The sequence below is a fragment of the Microcebus murinus genome, chromosome 13, assembly GCF_040939455.1.
Source record: "Microcebus murinus isolate Inina chromosome 13, M.murinus_Inina_mat1.0, whole genome shotgun sequence".
In the NCBI taxonomy this organism is placed as follows: domain Eukaryota; kingdom Metazoa; phylum Chordata; class Mammalia; order Primates; family Cheirogaleidae; genus Microcebus; species Microcebus murinus.
This window is the reverse complement of record NC_134116.1, coordinates 46,813,767-46,840,655: the sequence shown is the minus strand read 5'-3', so window position 1 is coordinate 46,840,655 and position 26,889 is coordinate 46,813,767.

The following is a 26,889-nucleotide window of genomic DNA, read 5'->3' as shown; positions in this document are numbered from 1 at the left end:
AAAAAATGAGCTTGCTAATGTAAAGGACAACAGCCAAAGCATCAAAATTCTCAAGTATTTTTCTAAAATGTTATTTGTATTCTAAGCCAACATTTACTTTTTTCTATAAGTTGTAAATGTATAAAACAATGTTTCTATCTTGAATTTCTTCAGTACTAATTAATTTGCTAAGTAACATAGTATTTCCATACTTGATAACAGAGCAACTAATATTTTTCTGTAGCTTTTTCACAGAAAAATGTGTTCTCTACCAAAATGGCCTATAATATTCTTGAAAATAAAGGCTGTCTTTGTTCCTACAATTCCTAAAATAATATTTAGAAATGCTTATAATTATGTGTGTGTGTGTATAAACAACAGAAGCATAAATGTAACAATTCTATACATGTTTAATTATTTAAAATGTACTGTCAGGTGATCTATTAAATCTATTAGCTTTGTTCCTTTGTGAAGATCTCAGACCCAATGATACAATAATGCCTGAAAAAAAAAAACACTGAATAATTAGTTTGAGAGGTACAGTGGTATTCTGTATTTCTGACTCTCTCCCCGCCCATCTATGACTCTCATTATCAAAATTCCTTCTCCTGGGAATAGGGGTATTAGATAATAACTAAGGCCATGTGAGGAGTGTCATAAAGTATTGAAGTTTTGTTAAAAAAATCAGCACATTTCAGTTCTTGAAAACCTCATAGAAATAAACTGGGTTGCCTACTTCTCCAGGACTGGGTACAGTAATCTAAATAACTTTAATTATAGTATATATAATCTACATGCTAAGCATGATTTAAAATATCTATGATATCTGGATCTATTAACCTGTAGACTGTTAAAATTTATTTCCTTCTTACATTCTGTCATTTCAAGGACTTTATTACATAATAATTGTAAAAATTCATCTTCTTCAATATTCTTTCTTAGATATATTAAAACATTGAATTTAGAATCATAGTTATCTTGGAGACATGATAAATTTTCTATAATTTTTTAGTTATACCTGTTTTCCGTTATTATATATTTTGTTCAAAACAATAAAAATGATTGTACCATTTGTTAAAATTTTGAGTGAAAGAAGCCAACTAATTCTAATAAATTTATTTTCATGTTATAATCAAATACATATACAATATGCATGATACATAAACTTTATTGATATACTACATGTATGTTTGTGATGAATAATTTTCATCCATTACCAAATACATGTTTTAATACTTTGAAATATCTTAACATTTATAATATTGATGGAGTTTTTTTAATTTGAAGCACATTAACAATTATCATATTAACACATATAGCTAATACAAAATATGGATTAAGTGTTTAGATCAAAATGCCACTAATTATGATGTCCTTGTATTGATCTAGTTGGTCAACTTATTTGTAATTTATGAATTGTTGAAAGTAGCACTGTACAGTTAAAGTAATCACTCTTACCTCCTTATAATTTAGGAGAAAAAATAGAAAGAGTGAACAGATCAAAGAATTGGAATAGTTTTATGAATTACTAATGTTCTTAACTTTAGATATTAAAAACATGCAATTTATAGATTTATATCACATTGACTATATTACATGAAATCTCATAGAACATAGCAAAACCAAGCATAGCAGTCAGAAATTCCCTTATTAAAGCACCCATTAATTCAATATATTCTGTTTTGACCAGACTTCTCTTCCATACTGCTGGGCGGGATACAGCTGGATGAGAGATGTATTACCTACTCATCTAAGGTACATTAAATATGCAGTAAACCATAAATAATAAATTCTGCTATGTTGGATTTTTGAATGAATTTTTATCCTAGGATAAGGCTGTCTTAGAGAAAATTTATTATAAGCAACAGACACATGACTAAATTAACAATAAACCTCATCTCATAAAATTGTATAGACTATAAGAAGTACAATTGTGGGAACAGTCTTCAGGAACCTGGGTTATTCTCAGATGCCTAGCATAACAATAGTTCTTTCTATTATCCTGCTATCAAAAGTAACTCTCCATATTTGTCTCATGACATAAATTGCACAGAAAGTTAATGGATTTGACTCTTTGCCTGTCAATGGACTCTCTTCTTGTCTAAGTGGCTACTACTGAAGACTAGAAGAGGGTATAAGAGGGTATAAAATGAGAGAACCCTGTTTTGTTTCATTGAATGTCTATACAATCCAAAGAAGCCTTGTGATTTTTTTCCCTTGCTTATTTATTATTGTCAACTTGGTTTGCTTTTCAATAATTCTGAATACATTTAACTTTACTAAAGTATTTACTTAATATACTCCTCTCTGATAGCTCCAGCTAGTCTATTGTAAGAGTAAGAAAAGAAGAAAGATCAGAGGCATGGAAACTGAAATAGAAATGAAGAAAATAAAAACAGTCAGCAGATGAATTTTTAAAAAAATGATAAACATGTCAAGAGATCAAGCTGGATTGATGTATGTAAATAGCTGGTGGTAAAGCAAAGGGTACCATGATGCTGTTTGAAGTCCAAAGGAAGAGAGAGGGAAGGGAAAATAATTTATAATTATTAATAGTACTTATTTTGTGTCAGGTACTATTTAATTTTATAAACATACCCCATTGATTTAATGTTTTTAACTAGTCAGTGAAAAACTAGCTCTTTTTATATAAAAATTTCTGAACCACACTTTCACTTGTCTAAATTTACACAGCTTTTAGATGGTGCAGCTATTATTCAAACCTAAATGTCTTTAATTTCAAATTTTATACCTTTTTCAATGCTTCATAGAAAAAGTGTTAGATATAAGAATATGACAAAAAAGAATACATTAATGTATACGGAGGTATATGTGCATTTATTCAGAAACAACTAGCAATGAGCTAAAACTCAGAACACTGAGAAACATTCATCAGAGAATGAAAGAATAGGTAAGAAGCAATAGCAACACTGTATTCAACTAAATTCGCCTACAGATTTCTTAAGAGCCACCTAAAAATAACTTGTTACCTTAAAAAGTAATCTTTAATATTTTGGTAATGATTCAACGTTAAGACAGGTCATTAGAAAACTATTAGCACTACTTGCTATCCATCTTTTCCTGTGGACAAATGTCACATGTTTAACATTATATACTATATATATATATATATATATATATATATATATATATATAGTTAGTTAGTTAGTTAGTTAGTTAGTTTTTACACATAGAACCTTCATAATGAATATTTAAAAAAAAAATCTCCTTTAAACATTCCTGGGTCAGAGAATTGGCATCATAAATGTTCACTCAATTCTTGTCTTATTGTTTCGTTTTTACTTCCTCTTTAAGTAAATTGCACATTTAGCAGTAAACAGAGGAGAAAATATGATACTGATGTGAGAGCTGTTCCTAATGACATGATTTGCTTTCAGTCTCATTATTTTGTGAATAATAATGACAGTTAATTTAAACTTAATGCACAGGCAATTTCTTTGAATACCCACACCAATAGCATTAGAAAGTCAATGATCTCAAGGCTGAGTGAGGTAAAGATCAGTAGGACAATTTAGGAAACTTTCAATTCATTGAGCAAACCTAGGGGAAAAAATTTATGGAAAGATAATATAGAACCACAAATGAAAGTTTAGTTTAGTTCATAATGCATAAAAAACTTCAGTATTTCTATATAATTCTAATATCTAGATGTATTAAATGCATTCATTGCTGGGAATGGTGGCTCATGCCTGTAATCGCAGTACTTTGGGAAGCAAGGAAGTAAGAAGATTCACTTGAGCCCAGGAGTTCAAACCAGCCTGGACAATATACTGAGACCTTATCTTTACAAACCAACCAACAACCAAAACCCCAAGTATGATTGCCTGCACCTTTAGTCCTGGTAGTCCTAGCTACTCAGGAGTCTGAGGTCAGAGGATCACTGGAGACTAGAGGTTTGAAGCTGCATTGAACTATGATCATGCCACTACACACTAGCCTGAGTGACAGAGTGAGATCCTGTTTAAAAAAATACACTCATACATATATACATTTAATATGTATGAAATAATACATTTTTTTTCTTTTTATTTTCTGTTAATGTTGTTCTCTAATATGGTATTATTATTGAAATATAATTGATGTTTATAATTTCAAAGGTATATTTTTTATTTGATGGTATTTTATATTATTGACACTCTGAACAAGGAAACTATTCTAGCTTCTGCTGTTATCATTTCTGTAGCTCCTTGATAACTTACCTTTGCAGATAAGGTTCATATTCCATAGTAATATAATAAACACCATGTTTATGATTTTTCTCATATTTTTGCCTCTTCTACCCTTAGTTTGAGAAGAAGATGGACTGATTGTTTATATTGAAGACCTTTCTAATAGATATGGATTCTTTCATATTATAGAGGTTTGTTCTGGAATTGAATGACAGTCACAGTTGCTTTGACCTCCCAGAGGTCCCAGCATAAACAGGTAAAAATACAATTAGGTTATATATACAGAATAGTAATAATAATAGTAAGTATGCACTGCCTGAATGTAGGTGAAAAGAAAACTTTGATGATAATTTATGAGCTTGTTCTTCTTCTACTATAGATAATAACCACATCATATCCACTCCTAGCTTAGTCTCTCACATGACTTTAATGATCCTATAACATCAATCAGCACAATGCCACCACAATCCTTCTTCATCAAGTAATAATATTAATTAAGTGTTTAAGAAGTATCCAGTATTTTGGGAGGGTCAGTGGGTAATTGTAGGTACTACAGATATGTGCTTTTCATCATAGTTTTATCTAGAAAAGAAAGTAGATTATAAGAATGTTTAGCATAATAATTTTGAGGTACTGCAGTAGAAATGAACAAAGGGCTATAAAACAGAATAATAGGTTTGCAATATAAAACTTTTCAGAAGTGAGATTTAAATTTGTTCTCAAATGTTAGAAGAAAAAAGACAATGGGAACAGAAAATGTAAACACGCAGAGGTTAGAAAATACTCGAAACTGTGCTAATGTGATTTGAGCATCATCAATGAGGCATAGAGTGACGTGGTTGAGATTTGAAATGTAAGCTCACAAAATAACTATTATGAAGAAACTTCAAAGCCAAGAAAAGCAACGTAGATTTAATTCTAAAGACAATGAAGAGCAATGTGTGACAAACTATAGTGAGATGAACTGTATAATCAATTTGTGTTTAAAATGATGATAGAATTTACTGCTTAGTGGCAAACCTTGCTACTCATGGTATGGCCCATGGAACAGTAGGGCCAACATCAACTAGGAGCTTCTTAAAAATTCATACTTTTTGCCCCACAGCACGTCTACTGAACCAAAATAAATATTTAAAAATTTCAAGGTGACTTTTTTGTATGTTAAAATGTAAGACATACTTATTTGATTCCACTAGTTTTGTCCCACTGTAGGCTAATTGTTTACTTAGCCTGCTTCACAGATCTCAACCTTTTTTGCCTTTTTTTCTGAAATCTTTCATAAACTTTTCTTTATACTTGGTGTTTACATGATACTATGCTTAGAATTGTGTAATATTCCCCATAAACTTTGATGATATCTTCCTGTCCATTGCATTTTGTTTACTTATTTATGCTTCTTTCCAAAACTCCTATTTGTGGTATGTTGGACACCTGGATTTTTCTTTTCTGTGTATTTCCTTCTTTTTTTTTTTTCTTACTATTTGTGTGTATGTGCATGTGTGTGTGTGTGTGTGTGTGTGTGTGTGTGTGTGTGTATGTAAGGAAAAAGCAGCAGTCTCTTGCATTCAAGAAGTGATCTCACAGTGACAGCCCTCAATGTTGTTATAAACTGGCTTAACACTGCTAGGTCACCTTGTTCTCTGGCAGACAGACACAGCTGCATAGACATCAACATGAGACGAAATCACTCTGAGACCATGATATAATGAGATCAAAACAATTTCACTGTACAACCCATGATATATCAAACATCCCCTTCTCTCAGCTATCGTGAATGACTTCTGCTTCTTTACCAAGAACCGTGTTATTCTTCTTCTAATCTTCCCTTCCTGTGATAACATTTATTGAAATAATCATAGAATTTCTACTGCTTCCAACAGCACCCAATCCAAAGTGGACCCCAACTTCCCTGCACACTTTCCAAAAGGATACAATAAAAGTACAAATCCAATAACAGTTTCTTTCTAATGCTCTCTGACTGAGACTCCCTACCATTCTTTTTAGTGTGTTTTCAGTCTCTGCAATTGGTAACTAATCTAACTAGTTCATCTACGGCTTTGTTCCTTGGTGGTCTTTGGCTTGAAAGCATTGACAGAAGTATTCTCTTAACATGAACAGCTTTACTTTGTGAACTGGTAAACTGAAACTTAGAGAAGTTAATTTATTTCAGATATATTTTTCTTTTTATTAGACATTATTTTCACTTTACACCTCTTCAGTGATACAGGAGAACCTCTTAAATCTAGGAATATACATCCCTTTTAGCTTTGTCTCATGAAGCAGATATTGACAAACCTTTTATGTCTTTCCATAAAAACATAAGTGTTATTTCTCTAATCCACAGTGTTGTTACTTCAAGATTAGATGGTTCAAGTTAGATGGTTATGACTACTCTGTTGAATGTGTATCCTACTCAAAGATCTTTAGGTGGAAAATGACGCACTTCAAAGGATTTCCTCTGCTGATAGCAATGAATTTTCAGCACTAGAGAAGTCATGAGGAAGGTGTCATGGGAGATATTCTGGAAGATCACAACATATGGGCAGAACTTCCTCCCCTTGGCGTAAGCATTGATACTGGTGACAGAAGCAGTGCATATACATCAAGCCATGAGAATGGTGACTCAGGAGATGTTTTTTGTGCCATAAATTCCAAGTCAGTAATTACACTGATGGAAAAAATAATATATATGTATACATATACACATCTGTGTGTGTATATATATATATATATATATATATATATATATATTCCCAAATTGTTTTCTTTTTTTGAGTCATTGGATAATTTCTTTATGGAAAAAAGTCTGTCTTTATGGTGCTTCTGGATGCCAACATTGAGGAGATATTTGATTCCTGTTGTTGGGACTACTGAAAGACATTTTTTAAATCAGAATTTTAAAATATAAGTCACTAAATTATAACATTTCTGCAATTAATTGTATCAATTTCCAGTGTATTTTATTATTCAATATATGTGACTTTATGCTGCTCATATTGATTAATGCAATTTTTTCTTCTTCATATTTATTGCACAGAATAATATCCCAGTTTTAAAGGAGCAAGAAAAAAATCTCTAGCTTAGTGATATATTATATACTGCTCACTTGCTAATTGAATGTTTCAGTGAATGATCCTTTCTATTTAGTGGAATTTAATTTCATCTCTTCAATGATCAATTAGCATGACTGTTGACATAAATCTCTAAGGAAGCACTATTTCTGTAAATCAGATTGTTTGTATAAATGTATATTGTGATGAAACAGTATGCTCTGCTCACTATATTTGAGAAATTGTGAAAATGACAAAGATTTAGAAGTTAACAAAACATGAATTTATTTTATGCATTCCTTAACTAATAAAATACTTTTTAACATCTATTAAATATACTTTTCATCTTTTATTATCAGAGCTATAAACTTTGCAACATGATAGACTGATAATTTTAAATTAATGAATTGCTAAATTAGATTCTTAGCTCGAGAAAGGATGATCATTTAACCTCTTTTGTACAAGTCATTCTTGTGAAGGATTAATCAAGTCTTTGCCCCTTCAGACAATAGTCATATGTAAATATGAAATATAGTCATACTATATGCCTAATAAGTAAATTGTAATTTATTGATTTGTTCAATATCTACTTTGTAAGTGTCTATTTTCTTTATTTAATATTCATCTAGATGCTACAAATTTATCAGGGAAGAAAACAGAAACAGTTTATGACCTTATGTATCATACAGTCTGCTGGAAAATTTCAGTATTTAGGAGCTAAACAATCATGTAAAAACTAAAATTTAATCTGAGAACTAACTGTTAAGATGAGATCAAAAGGATAAATGGCTATCGTCTGGTGAATTTAGTATAGAAGGATGGGTAAAGGAAAATTTCCTTCAAAGGAAATAAAGTGAAGGCTCATATTTTAGAGAAAATTCAGCACATTACAAAACATAAGAGGTGTTGTTTTGATGAAGTGAATTGAGTTATGTAGAAAAAGATGTGAAAACAGGCTGGAGATGAGGACATGCACCAGATTGTGAGAATGATGTATGGCAAGGACAAAGAAAAGCAGTAAAGTATTTTATAAATATGTGTGACACACTCTGCGAGTGAGTATGACAGTGGTGTAGAATAGATTACACATTGTAGGAGAGCAAAATAAGGTCTAGAGAGATATACTCTAGTTGAGATATGATAGAGGAAGGGATGAGGTGTTTATATGAGGATAAGAAGCAGTGGATGTTTTCAAAATATATAGGAGATAACCAGTGAGGTCAGGTGGCAGATTGTAAATGGATTGATGGATTGTGAAGCACAAAATAATATTTAAAAAGTCAAACCATTATAATTGAATTGATGATAGTTTGGAAGTGGAGAGTCATTTATAATCTGGAATAAATGAAATATCCCAGGTTTTAGGATTGAACAATTGGGAAAATTTTGCTAACATTTAATGATACAAGAGTGTAGCATGCAAAGAGAAGAACCATTTAAGGGTCATAGGGAGCCGTCTACGAAAGAAACTATGAATGAATATTCTCAGAGGTGCAAAAAGAACCAAAAAAATTTGATGTCTATTATATTTTAAAAACCCAGAAAGAGAAACCTGAGGAAAGGGGATGCAATTAAGGTTGTCAACTATTGCTAAGAAAACAAAAATGATAGATATTGGCACTGTATTTAGCCACAAAGAAGTCACAGATGTCTTTTTAAAAAGAACAGTGACTGCAAAGAAGTAAGAGCAATAGTAGATTGGATGGGAAGATGAGATATTGAATTATAAATATATGTTTATTGAAGAAAAATGTTTAGCTTCAAGGAGTGTGTGGTAGATAGATGGGAGTAGGTATTATGCTAGTTTTAATTAAAGCAATTTGAGCTTTCTTAAATACTGATGAGGAGACTATAATATAATTTGAATAAAAAGAAGATCAGTGAAATCACTAGCATGAAATTTCCATTAAGGAAGCTAACTAAAGATGGTATGCAAAGCATGCAGACATGATGGTAGCAATAGCCATTAATTAGGAAGAGTGTCAGCATACCATTGTGATACAAGGATAAAAGGAGATGCATGCAAGTGCAGGGAGGCTGGCATATTTATTGAGGAAACTCCCTGTGAATCTTTTTTTGGGGGAGGTGGGGGAAGTAGAAGGTAAGTCTATTGCTGTATATATGTGAGGAAGGGAGTTCAGATATTTAAAAACGGAAATGTGAAATAATAGCTATTTCATACCGCTAGAATGGTTAAAACTTTTGCAGACTAGCAAATTGAATGTAAGTATGGTTGTGAAACAACCTGGATCATTGATACCTTGCTGGTCAGAATGTAAACTGACACAACCACTTGAAATACTCTTTGGTAGTTCATCACTTTTAAATTTAAACATAAGTGCCTGTATTAAGACTCAGTAATTCCATACCTGGTTATGAACACAAGAGAAATGAAACATAGACCCACAGAAATACTTTTAGGAGAATGTTCATAGCATTCATAATTAAAATTGCCAAAACAAACAAAAAAATAATAATAAGCCAAATGTGCACTAATAGGATCATAGATAAAAGTTATAATACTTTTATACAATGAATTACTACTCAGCAATAAAAAGGAAGATACTACTATTGTGTGCACTGATGCGATGCATCTCAAAGAGCAGTATGAGTTTGTCAGAAACAAAAACTTCAAACAATATAATTTCATTTTTTTCCTGAATTCTTGTCACAGAGTAGGCAAAATGGATCTACGATAATAAAAATCAGAAAGTAATTGCTTCAACAAAATTGATAAGCATCTTGCCAGTATAACTAAGAAAAAAAGAGAGATGACCCATGAACAACAACTCCCCATTCCTCTTGCCCCTCTAGTCCCTGGAAACCATAATTGTCTTCTCTATTCCTAAGAATTTGACTATTTTAGATACCTTATATAAGTGGAATCATATAGTATTTGTCCTTCCGAGACTAACTAATTTCACTTAGCATAATGCCCTACAGCTTTATCCATGTTGTTACAAATAGTAGAATTTCCATCTTTATTATGGCTATTATTCCATTGTATGCATATATCGTATTTTTTATCCATTAATCAGTCAATGAACATTGTGGTTTTGTCCATATCTTGGCTATTGTGAATAACATTGAGATAAACATGGGAAGGTAGATATCTCTTAGTTAACAACACAGCCCTGTGCACTTCAAAACTTTATGAAAGGTTATCTCTTATGTTAAGCATTGTTGCCCAGAACATTTTTAAAAGGCACACACACACAATTTGGAAGTAATGGATATGTTTATTACCTTGGTCATGATGAGAGTATCACATGTGCATGTATATCTCCAAACTCATCAAATTTTATACATCAAACATGTGCAGTTCTTTTGTGTATCAATTATATCTTAATAAAGCTATTACATAGAAAGTGTATGTGGAAAGGATGAGAGAAGAGAGAGAGAGAGAGAGAGAGAGAGAGAGAGAGAGAGAGAGAGAGAGAGAGAGAGGACACACTGCCCACATGGGTTCCCAGTAAATTCTACTACACATACAAGAAAAAATTATATCAATTACCTACTTTCTCTTCCAGACGATAGAGACAAAGGGAGCACATTCTCTATGAAGCCAGTTGTACTTTAATACAAAAACCTGAAAAAGACATTATGAGAAAAGTAAACTATCAATACCAATATCTCCACTCATAAACATATTAATAGATTTAAAACTCCTGAACAAAACATTATCAAGTGTAATTTAACAATGTCTAAAAAAAAGTATATACCATAATCAAGTAGGATTTACCCCAGACATGCAAGACTGGGTCAATGTTTAAAATAAAATTGTGTTATTCATCATATCAAAAGGCTAAATAAGAAAAATCACATAATCATATCAATGGATGCTGAAATGGCCTTTGACAAAAATTCAATAACTATTTAAGATAAAAACTCTCAGGAGCCTGTACCCCCATAATATGCCGAAAAAAAATATATTTAAAAAGGGGGGAGGGCGGAAAGGGCATTTATTGAAACCTTAAAATCTGTACCCCTATAATATGCCAAAATAAAAAAAAAATTAATAAAAAAAAACTCTCAGGAGCTAAAAATAAGAGGAAATTTCTCAACTTAATAGAAAACATCTACAAAAGAATATACGACTAACCTCATCTTTAATGATGAAAAACTGGATGTTTTCTCATTAACATTAGGAGTAAGGCAAGCAAGTGAATTCTCACCACTCCTTTTCAACATCCTACTGGAAGTCCTAGCTAACGAAATAATACATGACAAAAAAATAATTACATTGAGAAGGAACAATTCTCTTTGTTTGCAGGTGACATGATTTTCTATGTAGAAAATCTGAAATATTAATAATTGAAAAAAAATCCTGGAATTAATAAACAATTATAGCAATGTTGCAGAACAAGGTTAATATAAAAAAAATCAATCACTTTCCTATATACCAGCAATGAACAAGTGGAATTTGAAATTAGAAATACAACATGATCTACATTAGAGTCCCCCAAAATGAAATACTTAGATGTAAATCTAACAAAATATGTACATGATCCATATGGGGAAAGCTACAAAACTCTGATGAAGGAAATCAAAGAAATAAATAAATCAAGAGAGGTTTCATGTTCATGAATAGAAAGATCCAATATTGTCAAGATGTCATTTCTTCTCATATTGGTCTATAAATATAATATAATCCCAATAAAAATCCCACTAAGTTATTTTGTGGATATCAACAAAGTGACTTTAAATTTTATATAGAAAGATTAAAGAACAAAAGACCTAGAATAGCCAACTGAATAATTGAAGGAGAACAAGCTCAAGGAAGGACACTACCTGACTTCGAGACTCACTACAAAGCTACATTAATCAAGACAGTGCTACACTCTTAAAAGAACAGGAAAATAGAACCAAATACAAAGCCCAGAAATAAACCAACATAAAGATATTCTACTGAACTTTGAAAAAGAAACAATGACAATACAAGTGTGTATGTAGCACAGTTTAATAAGCCATGCAACTACTGAAGGACATCTTCATTGCTTCCAAGTTTTAGCAATGATGAATAAAGCTGATATAAACATCTATGTGCAGGTTTTTGTGTGGATATAAGTTTTCAATTCCTTTTGGTAAATATCAAGGAGCATGATTGCTAGATTGTATACCATTTATTAGAATAAACTGTGCTACATACAGACGATGGAGTATTACTCATCACTGAAAGAAAATGAACTGCAAAACTCTGGAAAGACAGGGAGAAACGTTTAATGAATATTACTATGTAAAATAAGCCAATCTGAAAAGTCTACATACTCTGTCTTTCAAGCTATATGGCATTCTGGAAAAAGCAAAACTATGCAGGCAGTAAAATGATCAGTGGTTGCCAAAGGATGGGTAGGGAGAAGGGATGAATAGGTATAGCATAGAATATTTTCAGGGCAATGAAAATACTATTTTTGATAGTAGAAATATCGTTATGTATTTTTACAAACTCATAAAATGTACAACAAAAATGAACCCTAATTTAATTATGAATTTTGTGTTATAATGATGAGTTAATATATGTTCGTGAACTATGACAAAAGTGCCACTCTGTTGGGCATGTTGATAATGGAGAAGACTTCAGGGATGGGGCCAGGGGATATATGAGAAATATCTTTATTTTCCTGTGAACATAAAATTGCTTAAAAATAGTTTTTTAAAAAAGTCTAAATGCATATATATCTTCCAGTAAGTAATTTGGTACTGAAAATTGTAATTGATTAAAAATAGAAGAATAATAGCCACTACATGACCAAATTAACATATTATTAATATTTCTTTAAAGAAATTATAGGACAGAGTGTAAGAAAATCACAAGGATAGTAGAGAATACTGGACATTTGCCAAACTTAAATTATAGCTACCAATCTTCCCACATTACCAATCATGCTTTGTTGTAACAGATTTTTAGTATAGTTAAATAAAAAATTTTATCTTAATAAGTTATTAAAATAAATTATAATACAATAGCAAATACACTTCATCTTCATTTATCAGGATAAATTAAAAATATTGCTTTCATAATGTATTACTTAAGATTAAATAAAATCAGAAATTAAATTTCACATACAAACTCATTAAGTAGAACAACTTTTATAACATTCAAAGTGTTAAGTGATTATTCTTGCATTTATCTTCTGAGGTCTTTTATTATTCAGAGTGTATCCAAATTCTGCATTCTGAATCAACTAGAAAAGAAAATAGGCCCTTTATATCTTTGTACTTACTTTGCATTTAAAATATGTAACTTGACAAATGTCCTGGACTTTTACAATTTATCCATGCTTCAAAATGTTGATCGATCATAGACATTAATCCTTCATTACTTTTCACTTGCAACATCATTCAACCTACCACCAATTGACCACCTTTCTATTTCTTCCAAATATCTGTTAAAATATTTGCCCTCTGAGCAAATCTCAGAAATCTTACCAAGGCCATGGGTAATAATACGCAGTAATTGGTTATAATTTGGCATTTTTCTCTGTGTTTTGTCAGAAACAAAGAATATCATTTTTTTATCAGATACATTTTTTTAAAAGGGGGAAAAAGGCACACCCATCTTATTTCAATCCAAGAAGTCAAGTGACAGGCATAATTTTCTTTGTGTGTTTGTTCAAATAAAGTGTTTTTATTTCTCTTTCCTATCTTTTGTTAACCAATTTGCTGTATTGTTGATCATCATTTTTAACATATTTTCTGTCTCTTATAAATCCCTGAATCTTATATATGTATTAATATGTTGAAATAAGTTTGAAAAACAATTTACATTTACAAATGTGTCACAGAAGAAATTTCTTAACATTGTTCAATTATTATTAATAGTTTGAAATAAAGAACCAAGTACCAATGTTTTGAAAAATATCAGGAATTCAATTAAGATGAGTCTCTTAGAGAGTCATTTATAATTCAAAGCTTAGATAATAATAAATAAGTTAATGTTATTTTGTTTTATTTCAAAATATTAAGGGGGTACAAATATTTTTGTTACATGGATACATTGTTTAATGCTGAAGTCAGGGCTTTCAGTGTACCCAACACCAGAACAGTGTTCATTGTACTTGACAGGTAACTATTTATCCCTCATGCCCCTCCCATCTTCTGCACTTGCTGTTGTCCAATGTCCTTTATGTCTATTTGTGCCTGTGTTTACCCATCATTTAGCTCCCACAAATTACTAAGAATATGTTGTATTTGTTTTTCTATTCCTTAGATACTTCCTCTAGAATAATGGTCTCCAGTTTCACGCAAGTTGCTAAAAAAGACATTATTTCATTCCTTTTTATGACTGAGTTGTACTTCATTTTATGCATGTATATACATAAAACATTTTCTTTACCCACTCATAAATTGATAAATTGATGTACACTTAGATTGACTGCACATCTTTGCAATTGTGAATTGTGTTGCCATATCTGGGGGGACGGGCAAGATGGAAGATGAGAAAAACCACCAGCCAGAGTGTCTCTGCAAGTAAGACAGATTTTTAGAAGAAAGTGGAAAAAAATAAACAGGCAGACAAACACAGATTGGATGAAGATTGCAAGGAAGGGTGCCTGAAACTGCAAGAGACTCCACAGGGAAGAAGTTGTGGAGGAGAACTGAAAGGAGAAAGGTCCCTGAGAGGCTTGGAAACCAGCAACAAGGGTAAACGGAGTGGTTAAATTTCCCCTCCCTGCATTTGGAACTGCTGGTGGGTTCCTGAGCTGCTGGAGAGACCCACTAACACCAGCCCAAGAGACAGCTGCCACCAGTGAGTGGTGAGCCTCTTGTTGGACAGGGCACCAGGTTTTCAAATTTTTCATCAATTCCATTCATCTTATTTGCCACCCACATTCTGAATTACATTTCTGATATTTCTATAATTTCCTTTCTTTTGGGGGACCATTTCTGTAGATTTATTGTGATCCCTTGGGGGTGTTGAATTAGCTTGTTGTTTTATATTGCGAGAATTATTTTTTTTTATTTCTTCTCATCTAAAATGTCTTCTCTCAGCTTGGAGCCGATAGGTTTGAGGCACACCTCTTCTCCTTTGCTGAGAATTCTTCTACTTATTGAGAAGAAGGAGAGGTCGCTAGAAAGCACATTTGTGTCCTATTCCAAAAGACTGATCAGGCAGGATAGGAGTAGATGTACTAAGAAGGCTAATTTGCTTGTCCTGTTCCCCATGTGGTTTTCATAGCCCAAGTCAGTGTTGGGGAATCTTTGTGGGGAGTGGTGGGTTGGTCTCCAAGCTGCTGTTGGAAGCATGGGCAGGGACCTGGGAGAGTCCCCCTCCATGAGGGGCAGGCATTGCAAGAGACTTTTCTGCCTGGGTCTCCCATGGTGGTGGCAGTGGCTCCTAGACATGGCTACCTAGGAGGTAGTCATGGGGCTCAGGGATACATTTGTACACTTCACCCAGGTCTAGGAGCAATGGTAGCTCATAGTAGGGGGCAGCTCGTGGCCAGCTGGTCTGTGCTGGATTGCTGGACCTCACCTCTACCAGGTGGCTGGAGCTCTCTCCCCATGCAGTTCCCACTGAGGCTGTCCCTGTAGTACTCTTCAGGTGGCATCAGCTCCTGCTCTATTCAAGTACCTCAGGGGTCAGGATGATTGGCTCCTAGTCATGGGTATCTGGTCTTCTTGCTGTCTCCCCAACCCAGCAGAGGCAATATGGAAGTGGCTGCAGCAACACTGATCCTTGTGTAGACTGGATGATCTTGACCTGAGAGCTCAGAATGGTGCCAGTTGCAGCAACCCAGGAACAGAAAAGAGCAGAGCAGGTCCCTGCTGTGCCTGCTATCTAGTGCAATGTCACTACACAGTCACCAAACAGCTCACTGATCAGTATGGAGGCCCGTGGTTGTGGTGGGGGTCTCCTCACTGCTTGGATCACAGTGTCCACGGATGGAATTTGGAGCCTCAGCTTCTCTTCTTTGATCCTTCCCCAGATGTGAATGCCTCCCACAGGCACCTTCTGATTTTAGCAAGTGGATCAGTCCATTTCCCTCTCCTTCACTTTTAGTGTCTCCTATCACTTCCCTGATGATTTACAATACTCTCTCTAAGAAAGTCCATCCACAGGTGGGTATCTATTTGCAACTTTTGATCCTTTCCTAAGAGCGGCATGTGCGGGGAGCTTCACTAATCTTATTTTATTAACTCCCCCTTTTGCTTATTGGTCGAATCAATGAGAAATGCCTGGGTAGTCCTTAATTTCAACTGATTTTTAAAGATAAAATGTTATAATTTACTAGTATTTAAAACAAAATCTGATGTCATTACTGACTAAAAGACATGAAATCTTCATGATATGTTTTCTTCTAGGTTTACAAAGTCCTATTATTTTCTTTAGAAATTCTCCTAAGAGTAAGGAAACCTGTAATAAAGCTTCTCTCTCTCTCTCTCTCTCTCTCAACATAAAAAGCAAATGCATGGTGTTCTCTAATGAGAAGAAAATGAATATTTAAGCAGTTTTATTTTCAAATGTATTTGATAAACTTTATATAAATAATGTCCCTTTGGGTTAGGAAGAAGGTATAATTGCCATCAATAGAAACAGTAGGAAAGGCCAATTTATATTGTAAAAATATTTGAGTGTATTTTCAGTGTTTAATCTCTCAGTCTGAAATGTTCAAAGATTTGTATTCATTATTCAGGGAAGGGTGAGGGTTTATTTATCTTTGTAGTTTTTTCTCCCGTTATGCTGATTGTACTTTTACTATATTTTACAAAATACTTTTACTTATTTTACAGTCAAATACATATTGCTAGTATATTTAAAACACTTCAAAGTTTCTTATTAATTTCAAAATAAAGTTGAAGTTTCCTATACAAAGGGTATATGACCTATGTAGACTACTCTTACTCTTCTACTTCTTCACTGAGCAAAACTGAGAAACTTATAGCTTTTCAAATATATGATACAGTTCCAGGTAACTTCTACTTGAGAAATCATCTTCCTTTGTGCTTTGGTACTTCATAAGGAGGCAAAATCCTCCTTACCTTTCAAACACCACTTGGATCTCTCTCAGTGAAGCTTTCTTGGTGCAGTGGTCCCCACTTTCCTCCATCAGCCAGTCACAGTTAAATCTTTTCTTTACTGTCTGATTTCTAAATACGATATACATTTCTATTATTTTACATAGGATGCAATTTTTTATATTGAATATTTCTTATACGATTATAATATCCTGTCTACAGGGACTAGGAACTATCTTTTATCATATCTGCATTAGAAAATTTTGTATCTGACACATAATAGGCAAATAAAAACTTAAAATAATTATTACTTGATTAATAAGAAAAAATTGAATGAGAGGAAAAGTAGGTCATTTGCTCATAAGTAGCAAAAATATTTTTCAATCTTGGAACCATCTTAGAATTCGGTTAGACCGTTTTTGTTTTTGTTTTAGTTAAATTACTACATACCTTTCTAGGTGAATGTTTTTGCATTTTATCATTTAATATTCTTAGAATTATTTTGTGGTATTTTAATATTCATTTTATAAGTGAAAAGACTGAGTACCAAAAGAGTTAAATAACTTGTTTAATGTCACAATGATGAGTAACGAGGCAATATTTGAGTACCATTCTGGCTTCAAAGCTAGTATTCTTCTTGCATTAGTGGAAGATGCCCATTATGTGTCAAAGAAGAAGCTTTAGGAGAAAAAACAAAGCACCACTAGAGAGCTAGTTCTTTGACATTTTAAACTTATTTATAGTATATTATTGTTGAGAATATATTTTACTTAAGTCAATCCAGACATAGAGAACCTTAAAATTAAGCAGTTAAAAATGGCTTATTGCAATTATGTTTTACTTGTTCTAGTTTTCCAAAAATGGAAAATTTAACAAAACATTCTATTTTCTGTAGCTAACCCAAAGCATTAACTGTTCTATACTTGCATACAATATGCTCTAACTGGATTTTTATAATATAAGCTTTTCAAGTTAAATATATCCATTTTGACCTCTATTTAAACCTCCCTTGAAACCCGCATTTTATTGGTTTTAACTATATTGATTTTTCAATTGAAGATAACATTCCATTCACATGAAAGTTCATTTCTTACAGCTTTCCATTTATAAGGCCCTGCATCTCGATTTAATGTTATTTTCTTGCAGAAACTAAAGTTTGTAGGTCAATCTTGAAGAATGCATATAGCCACAAATATAGCAGATGCCTCATAAAATTATCTTCTACTGCTTCTCTGTGACCTCTGTCAAGGAAATAACATTCAAACCTGCGTCAGCATGAACAGCTGTGGATGCCGCTGTTAGATAGCCATGACCTATCCTCCCAAGGGTAGTGCCCAACCGGGAGGGAATGGTGATTATTGCAGAGTCAATGTTATTAACGCCAACATAAATCAGAAAATACTGCCTCAAATCTAAAAATTAGATGCCACAGTTCATAAAAAGAAGCAAACTTCCTTTATAATAAATCAACCCAAGTTCTATGTAGAAGTTTATGGAAATGATAATGACAATTATATAAAGATTTTTATATCCTTCAAAACTTCATTTACAATAAATGTGTAAATGGACATATAAATTGCACATTTCTTTTATAGAGAAGTACATTAGAAATCATATTATTCTTTCCAGCTGAAAGAGCTTTTAAACAGAACTTCGCAGTATATATGATAGTAGGACTAAATATTACAGCTATTTTCATTAGGTTTCACTGTTATCTGTGACTTACCTTGCTAGACCAATTCATAAGTACTGAGGAAGATGCAAAACTGGGAATTTGTTTCACATGGCTAAATGCATTCACTAAAATAAATGTTTTCATATTATCATAAATATTTTCCTATTTTCCACTTGATCGATAGGCCTTTTTAAAAGGTAAACACCCATATTTATGTGTATGTATACAGGTACATACACATAAAAACACACGTATATAATATACATATATAAAACACACACATATGTATCCCACACATATGCACACACACATTTACATTCACGTATACACATAGACTTGAACATGCTTTGATTTATCTGGTTTAAGATTTTCCAATTGCGAATGGTTAACTTTTAGCTGGCACAAGATATATAAACCTCAGCCCAAGGAATCTCTGAATAAAAGGAAAAGAGCTTTATATTTTTAATTAATTAAAATTTTTGTTCTAGTTTAAGCATCTTAAAACTCTATAGTTTTCCATAAGCTCAAGAAATTAAATCAAAATAACCAAATATTTTTATGTATTGATATATATTATCCTGTGGAAGAAACCTTTTGGCTGCTTTATAGCATATAAGTATCAAAATAACTTTTGACATGACATTTGAATTTGTGATTCCATAAAAATGCAGGTTTAAGATATCCCCAAGTTCTTTTTTCTGAGATTTTGTTCCCCGGATATAGTTCAGAGTCCAGGGAACTTTAGGGTCTCCTCATTGACTGTGTTTGAGCCACAGGCAAATGTAGGAGGAACATCATTAAAAACTATTTCTTTTGCTAAACCATGCAGAGATGTAAGTGTAGAACATTTCAAAAGTTGGAACAAGTTAAGGGAGAAAATGCTCCTCTAACAATATAGCCTACATACATTTATTCAACAATTTCTTTATAAATTGTCCTCTACATGCCAAGCATGCGAACAAAGCAGTGGGAAAAACAGACCTCACAACCACTCTCATGATTTTTAAAACTTATTTAGGGGCAAAAGATAGTGAACAAGTAAACTGTTATTTAATATTAAGAGCAATATATTGCTAAGAAATGATTAGGTAGGATATAAGGATAGTGAGATAAAGCTGATATTTTAGATAAACTGAGCAGGAATTTTTTTTCTCAATAAGAAGACTAAAAAAATTAGAATCTAGATGTGTCAATATTTTGGGAAACTGTGGAGTGAGCAAAGATGGCAAGAGCGGGAAATAAGGTGAGAGAGGGAAAAGCTGAGGGATCATGGTGGACTTTCAGCCCATATGAAAGAATCTGGCTTTTTTTCTAGGTGAGATGGAAAACTATTGGAAAAGCTGGGGCAGAGAGGTGACATGGAATTATTAGGTTTTATAAAAATAAATAAAAGTGATCAAACGTAGCATCAGAGAGACCAGTTTGGAGGCTCCTGCAATAAGCCAGGTGAAGAAGATGGTCGAGTAGAGGAGATCGAGGTGAGGAGAAGTCAGACCCTGGATCATATTTTGAAGATAGAGTTGATATGATTTGCAATAGATTGGATATTAGGTGGGAAATAACAATACCTTAATAATATCTGTTTTCTTCATAGTCCATTTATTCCCTAATACTTCTTTTTCACTTAAGCTTTTACTGCCTGAACCCTGTGACTCATTTCAAGTAAAAGTGTCTTAGAGACAAAAAACCATGCTGAGTTAAAATCAAAAATAAAATACACAGTTTTCTGTGTATTCTATTCTTTTTCCCCCACAAATAATTCAGGGTGCTCATATAAACATAAACTTTTTGGTAACTATCTTTCGTGAATTCTGAGAAGAGTTCTTTGGCATTATTCCCTCTCTCTCTTTTCAACCATCATTTACCTTTGAATCTTTCTCTTTCATAAGGAAAGGAGCCCTTTTTCTAGCCTTTGTTTTCTATGGTCTCTTAATATAGTCCACCCTGTTTAAGGCCCTAGACTGGTCTAGGCAGTTACAATATGTTTATTAAACAATTAGTGTACACCAGGCATGCTTCTGCTCAGTTTACAATTTACCTTACAAGAATTTTAAGTTCTGTTTTCTCATATTTTCTAGATAAGACAACTAAATAAAAGAGTAGTGAAGTAATTTGCTCAACATCACAAACCTAGTGAGAAATACTCCAGGATTCACATCCTGCCAGCCTGTCTCTAGAGCTTGTTCTCTCAGCCTCCAGGCTATTGGGTTTCATCTATAATCCACCACTCAACTCCCAACCAGTAAAATTTACTACCTGTAAATTCCTCTGAGTCCTAATTTTCTCCAGGTATACAAGCCTGGTGATGCTTTTTATTGAGTAAATTACCTGGAGCTAATTTATTCTCCAACTGAAAGCAAATAAACAAAAACAAACATAAAAAAAAAAACACAAAAACACTTATATTCAGTGCCAATGTACCTCTCTATCCAACTAAAATGGATAAACTATCAAAACACCATTCTACTTAACAATTCGTCATGCTACTGGATAATATTTTTGGATTAGATGTCTTAATTTTTTTTATTTATTTGTTTACAAGGAAATAAAAGCTTTTTTCAGCAAAGAGAGAAAGAGGGAGACTTTATACGAACTATCATACATTGTTGAGGCACCTAAGAAAAGAAGGTGCATTGAGATTTTATTAGAGAACAACAGCAGAAGTCCTAGAAAGCTTGTCTCACAATTAATTTCTCTTCATAACACGGACTTTTTCTGCCATTATCATTATCTTTTCATTATTTTCTCTCAGAAGATTAGATTTCTCTTCTGCACAGGCACATGACCATTAATAGCCATATATAAATTACTGAATTTGTGTGGTCTCAGTGCAAATAATCAGCAGAAGTTAAGCATGGGCCATGATTCTCACTTTCAAATTCTTAGAGGAAAAAAATCTGTGATCTCAAGCTTGAGTTAGGAGACTACCTATAGTATTATTTTACATCAACATCACTGTCAAGTCCCTGAGAATAACTTTAACTTGATGATCCAAGAAACCAAAAATTTAATTAAAATGGTAAGTGAAAATGTGGAAAGCTGACATTGTAACTCCATTCAAACCATGCTAGACTTCTAAAGACAGTGATACTTATTACATGCAGGTGGGTGATTAACTGAGAAACATGCATGTAGACATATATTAGCTGTATGTCCATTTTATTGTCCATATTCAATAAATATGTTATTTAAAATATTTCCTACTGTAACTTTTCAGAGAGTTGACTAAAGGAGGTGAACATTGAGCTCTTACCTCTATGTTCCTGCTCTCTATTCTCACTTGTGCTCTTTCTCTCTGCCAATGCACCATTTTCTTCCTTTTCTATTTCACCATTTTCTTCCTTTTCTATTTTAATCTTAATCAGATATAAACCTTACTACTCTTTGATGCCTGTTTTTGACTATCTCAGTTTGCATTAGAATATCTATTTTAGATATTCTCATTGCACCAAGCATAATGTTATATGCCTAGCACCTCATTTATTCCCTTATACCTAACAAGGACTCAATAAACGTTTGTTTAATTCATCAATTGTAAATAATAAATGCAATCTCTATCCTTGAATTTTGACCCCATGATCTCCACTTTAGTTAAGGATTCTATTATCAATCTATTACTCTCAGGGTTATAGGAAAGTGATACTCAAAAGTTTCTTTGCCTCTATATACTTTTATTTTTCCCAACAGGGGCTTCTCAAATGATAGAAAATAGAGGCAGCACTCATTTGATGGGGAACCAAAATCATGTACAGAAGGTCTTATCCTCAAATAGTAACTACTATTTTCTGTATTGATGGTAGATAGGATTCTGTATTGATTTCAGACATAAACTTAGCTGTATGTATGGTATAGTATATTTATGTAAATATCTTATAACAACTATTTTATCCATCTATAAATCCATTATTTTCCATTGGAATAATTTTACAATAAAAATAGTGTGTCTACAATGTAAAATTTTACCCCATGGGTCTTTTTTAGTTCCTATTCCCCTGCTATAATTTCCCATCCCTTTTCTTTTAAAGTTAATTTTGCATTAAAAGACTCTTTTAGATAATATATTGCTGAATTTTTAAATGTACATTTGTGTCTACATGTGAAGCTGAGTTATCTGTGAGTGTACATCACAAGCCAATTCAAAAAATGCTGTTTTTTAAATTTATATTTATATAACAATTATTTTTATAGTTGCTTCGCTTATTTACTTCCAAGTTTCCATTTTTGACAATTTTTTTTCTTTTTTTCCCTATGTTCAGTTTCCATTGAAGTTATAACCATTTTTTGGTTAGTTTTATGGTTGAACATTCCATGCTTACATTTCTGGTGTATCCACAGGATATATGATTTTTACTTTTGACACCTTATTCCTGCTCTATATTTACAATATCTATCCTTACCTCTCTGAGAGTGTTTAATGTCTTTTCTATAAATTTTTATTTTGTTGGTTCATTAATGCTCATTCAAGCACAACAAAGTGTTCTGTGTGTGTGTGTGTTTTAATATTTGTATATTAGTTGGCTCTTCAGATGTTTAGTTTTTTTGTGTGTGAGTTCATGTTTCTTGAACTATCAACCACTTGCCTGGCAATAGGAAAGGGAAGTCTCAAGCTAAATGCTCACGTTATATTGCAACTGGTAACTTTAGGAAGGAAGGTGAACCACTGGTGCAATAGGCTGACCAGTCTCTAAATCCAGCAATTCTTGCTCACAGATAACCTCTTCTAATTCTCTCACAAGTGTTGCTATTTTCTAAAAGATATTATGCTTGGATGTAATCATGTAGCCCTTATGGTCTGCATCTACACTATGTGGCAAGACCCACCAGTCCTGCGTTAGTTGTGGCCTTGTCCCACTAAACCTCAAGCACAAAAACACAAACCCCATGCTCCAGGCTAGTGATGGGTTTGTGATGTTCTTTTTCAGTCTTGCATTGATGATAGAATGGGGAAGATACACCAAGAGCAATGTTGGGAACAGGGCACAACTAAGTATCTGCTCTGTCCTATATGTGGCACTTAGGCTATTTCTATTTTTCTTTAGAGATGTTGCCCAGGATGGTTGCAAAATTGGGGGATCAAATGATCCTCCTGTCGAAGTTTCCCAAGTACCTGGGACTATGAGCTTGTGCCATAGGACCTGGCTTCATGCTGTTTCTAAACAAATATTACTAATTAGTTTTCTGGCTGTAACCTTCAATGGTTCTATTGTTTATCTTACAATTACTGTGTTAAAATCATTTCATCAAAAGATGAATATTACTATCCTGCCTGATATGAAGATTCCTGCAATGATAAAACTGTACTACACATTAGAACATCATATACTAGAACAACATATAAATTCAAAATACAGAAATGGGTAACAAATAATACATACAAACTATCTGAAGGTATCTATTGATATAAATACAGAAATGAACATGTGTGCATTAGCTATTGCTCACTGTATTCATGCATCTTATATAGCAAATGGAATGATTTTATTCAGAAGATTATTACCATTAGTCTTGTCTTAGTACCACTGGATTTGTTTAAATTACTAAAATTTAGAATAAGCTATATTTTCTGTTTAAACTGCCGTGCTATTTCAGAGGATCACAATTTTAGGGGGAGATACTCTGTGGAAATCATTATAATTTAAATATATATCATCTTATTCCTATTAAGTTAATTCTTTGTGATTATTCATTAGAAAAAAATGTCTTATCATCTAACACAGCTATGTTGTCACCTGAAAGTAGTACACATAATCATGACTATTTGTTCTTTGGTAATTTTATGAATTTAGAAAAACTTAGAGGATATTAAAATAGCTTTTTGAAAGAAAACCAACTAACACTGTATGCATAATATTTGTGTGTTTATTATTCTATAGAATTTTGTAATGATATTTTAGGAATTTTTTAAGTATCCTGTTTATATTTCCAGTTTATTTATATTGCACACTCTTGATTGATCTTAATGAAAAGTAATTTTACAGTTTCAAAATACAAAATATATGGTGAAATGCTTTAGCTAGTTGCTGCACAAACTGTGTTCCCAGAGCAGCAGCACCGGCATTACCAAGGAACCTGTGAAAATGAAGAATCTTGGGCCTTACTCCAGACCTACTGAATCAGATGCTGCATTTTAATAAGATCCCCAAGTAATGCTATATATATTGAAATTGGATAGATACAGCTTTTCATTTGTGAATCTTGTGTAATGTGTAAATAAATTATGTTATAAAAGAAATATAAGATTAGATCAGAAAAGTCAGTGTGTGTGTTATGCACTTCTTTGCATAATTAATGTATAATTGTAACAGGAGTTGCAGTTTTTAGGCAAATGATGTTTACTTGGTTCTCAGCCACATTGGTGTCTTCTTCATTCATGTCTGGTTTATTTTACTTAGATATTAATGCATTTTTTCCATCAGAATCATTATGCAAGTTCATATGATTCTTAACTATATCTAATGTCAGAGCTTTCCATTCAGGATACTGAGGTTGAAGATACATTGATGCCCTTCAGCCTTGGAGTAGATGAACCAATGGTCAATAAGTACAACAAGGCCTTTATCTCAGTTTGCTCTCTAACAGCACCAGATGTAACTGTATGTATAACTTGAGAACCATAAGCATTTCTTTATGCCATTCATGAAATATATTATATTGCTTTGTATATTATATTAATACATTGTTAATACATTATATTAATACATAGTTCATTGAAGGTCATTTTTATATCTCTGAAAGAAAGTTTTAAAATAAAAAGATTCTGTATTTCTGTTCACGTTAAAAAAAAAAGAAAAAAAGAAAATAAAATAAAAAGAGCAAAAATATGCTTCATTTGTTTGTCTTTAGATGGGCTTGACACTACAGGAAATGAATTGAAACATACTTGAACTCATTTTTCTTGGTACAATAACCTTATAATCTCAGAGACAGGCTACAGTCCAAGAGTCATTCTTGTAGACGTACATTCTAGCAACAATGTGTGCCTTATCTAAAATGTTTGGCATTCATTACTATAGCCCCAAATCAACATGGAGTCTACTTTTTTTTTTCCTATTTCTAGCTATGATTAATCCATTTTAATGTTAAAAAGAACAGTATCAGAAATATAAGAAAGACATTTAAAGAGAACTGATAGTCTACAAGGAAACATTTAGAGATATAATTACTACATAATTTACAAGATAATTGAGCCACTCAGTCATTGACTAATACACTCATTTCTCGGTAATTGTCTCTGCCTTATTCTTAGATCAGCTCTAATGTCAACAAATTTACATGATGTGTGGTGAAGAAGGGAAGTAAAATCATACATTGGACATAATTATGTGATTATTTTTTAAAAGGAATATATTTTATAACAAATGAGAGTTGAGTAAATTTTTTGACAGATATATATGATTATGGCATATACTTTTATCCCAAATCACCCCCAAGAAGTTCTGAATAAAAAAAATGTCCCATTTATAGGCAGTTGTTTTAGCAGTTAAGCACTATAGGCAGAGCTGAAGCCCTAAAGATTTCTGAATCTTCTGAAAGTGTTTAAGACCTAGACATAGAAAGACTGACTAATCAGTCAGTCTGACTGATTAGTCAGTCAGTTAGACTGACTAATCAGTCAATTCACAACTATGTTTATCAAACACAATGTTATGCAAGCTAATCAACTGCATCACAAATCTATTTAGAGATAAAGTGGATATGGCATGGATGTGGATGTATATTTTTTATGTAAGTAGAGGAAGCCTTTTTGAAGTAATAGTGTGGAGATATGACAAAATGTCTTACTATGGCTACAGTTCCATTTTCAGTTATAAGGGTTAAGTAAAGTTGTGAAGTGAGTTTTTTCATCACTTCAACTTCATTTGGGGGAGGTATCTATATTTCATAGTTGACATCCTCCTTTTCTCACATCTCAGGGCTCATCTTCCCATCTAGTTCTAATGTACATTTCGATGTTCCCAAATTTATGTGATACTTTTCTCAGGAGACAAGTCACATAAGGACATGTTAACAAGAAAAACTATTATATTAATAATTG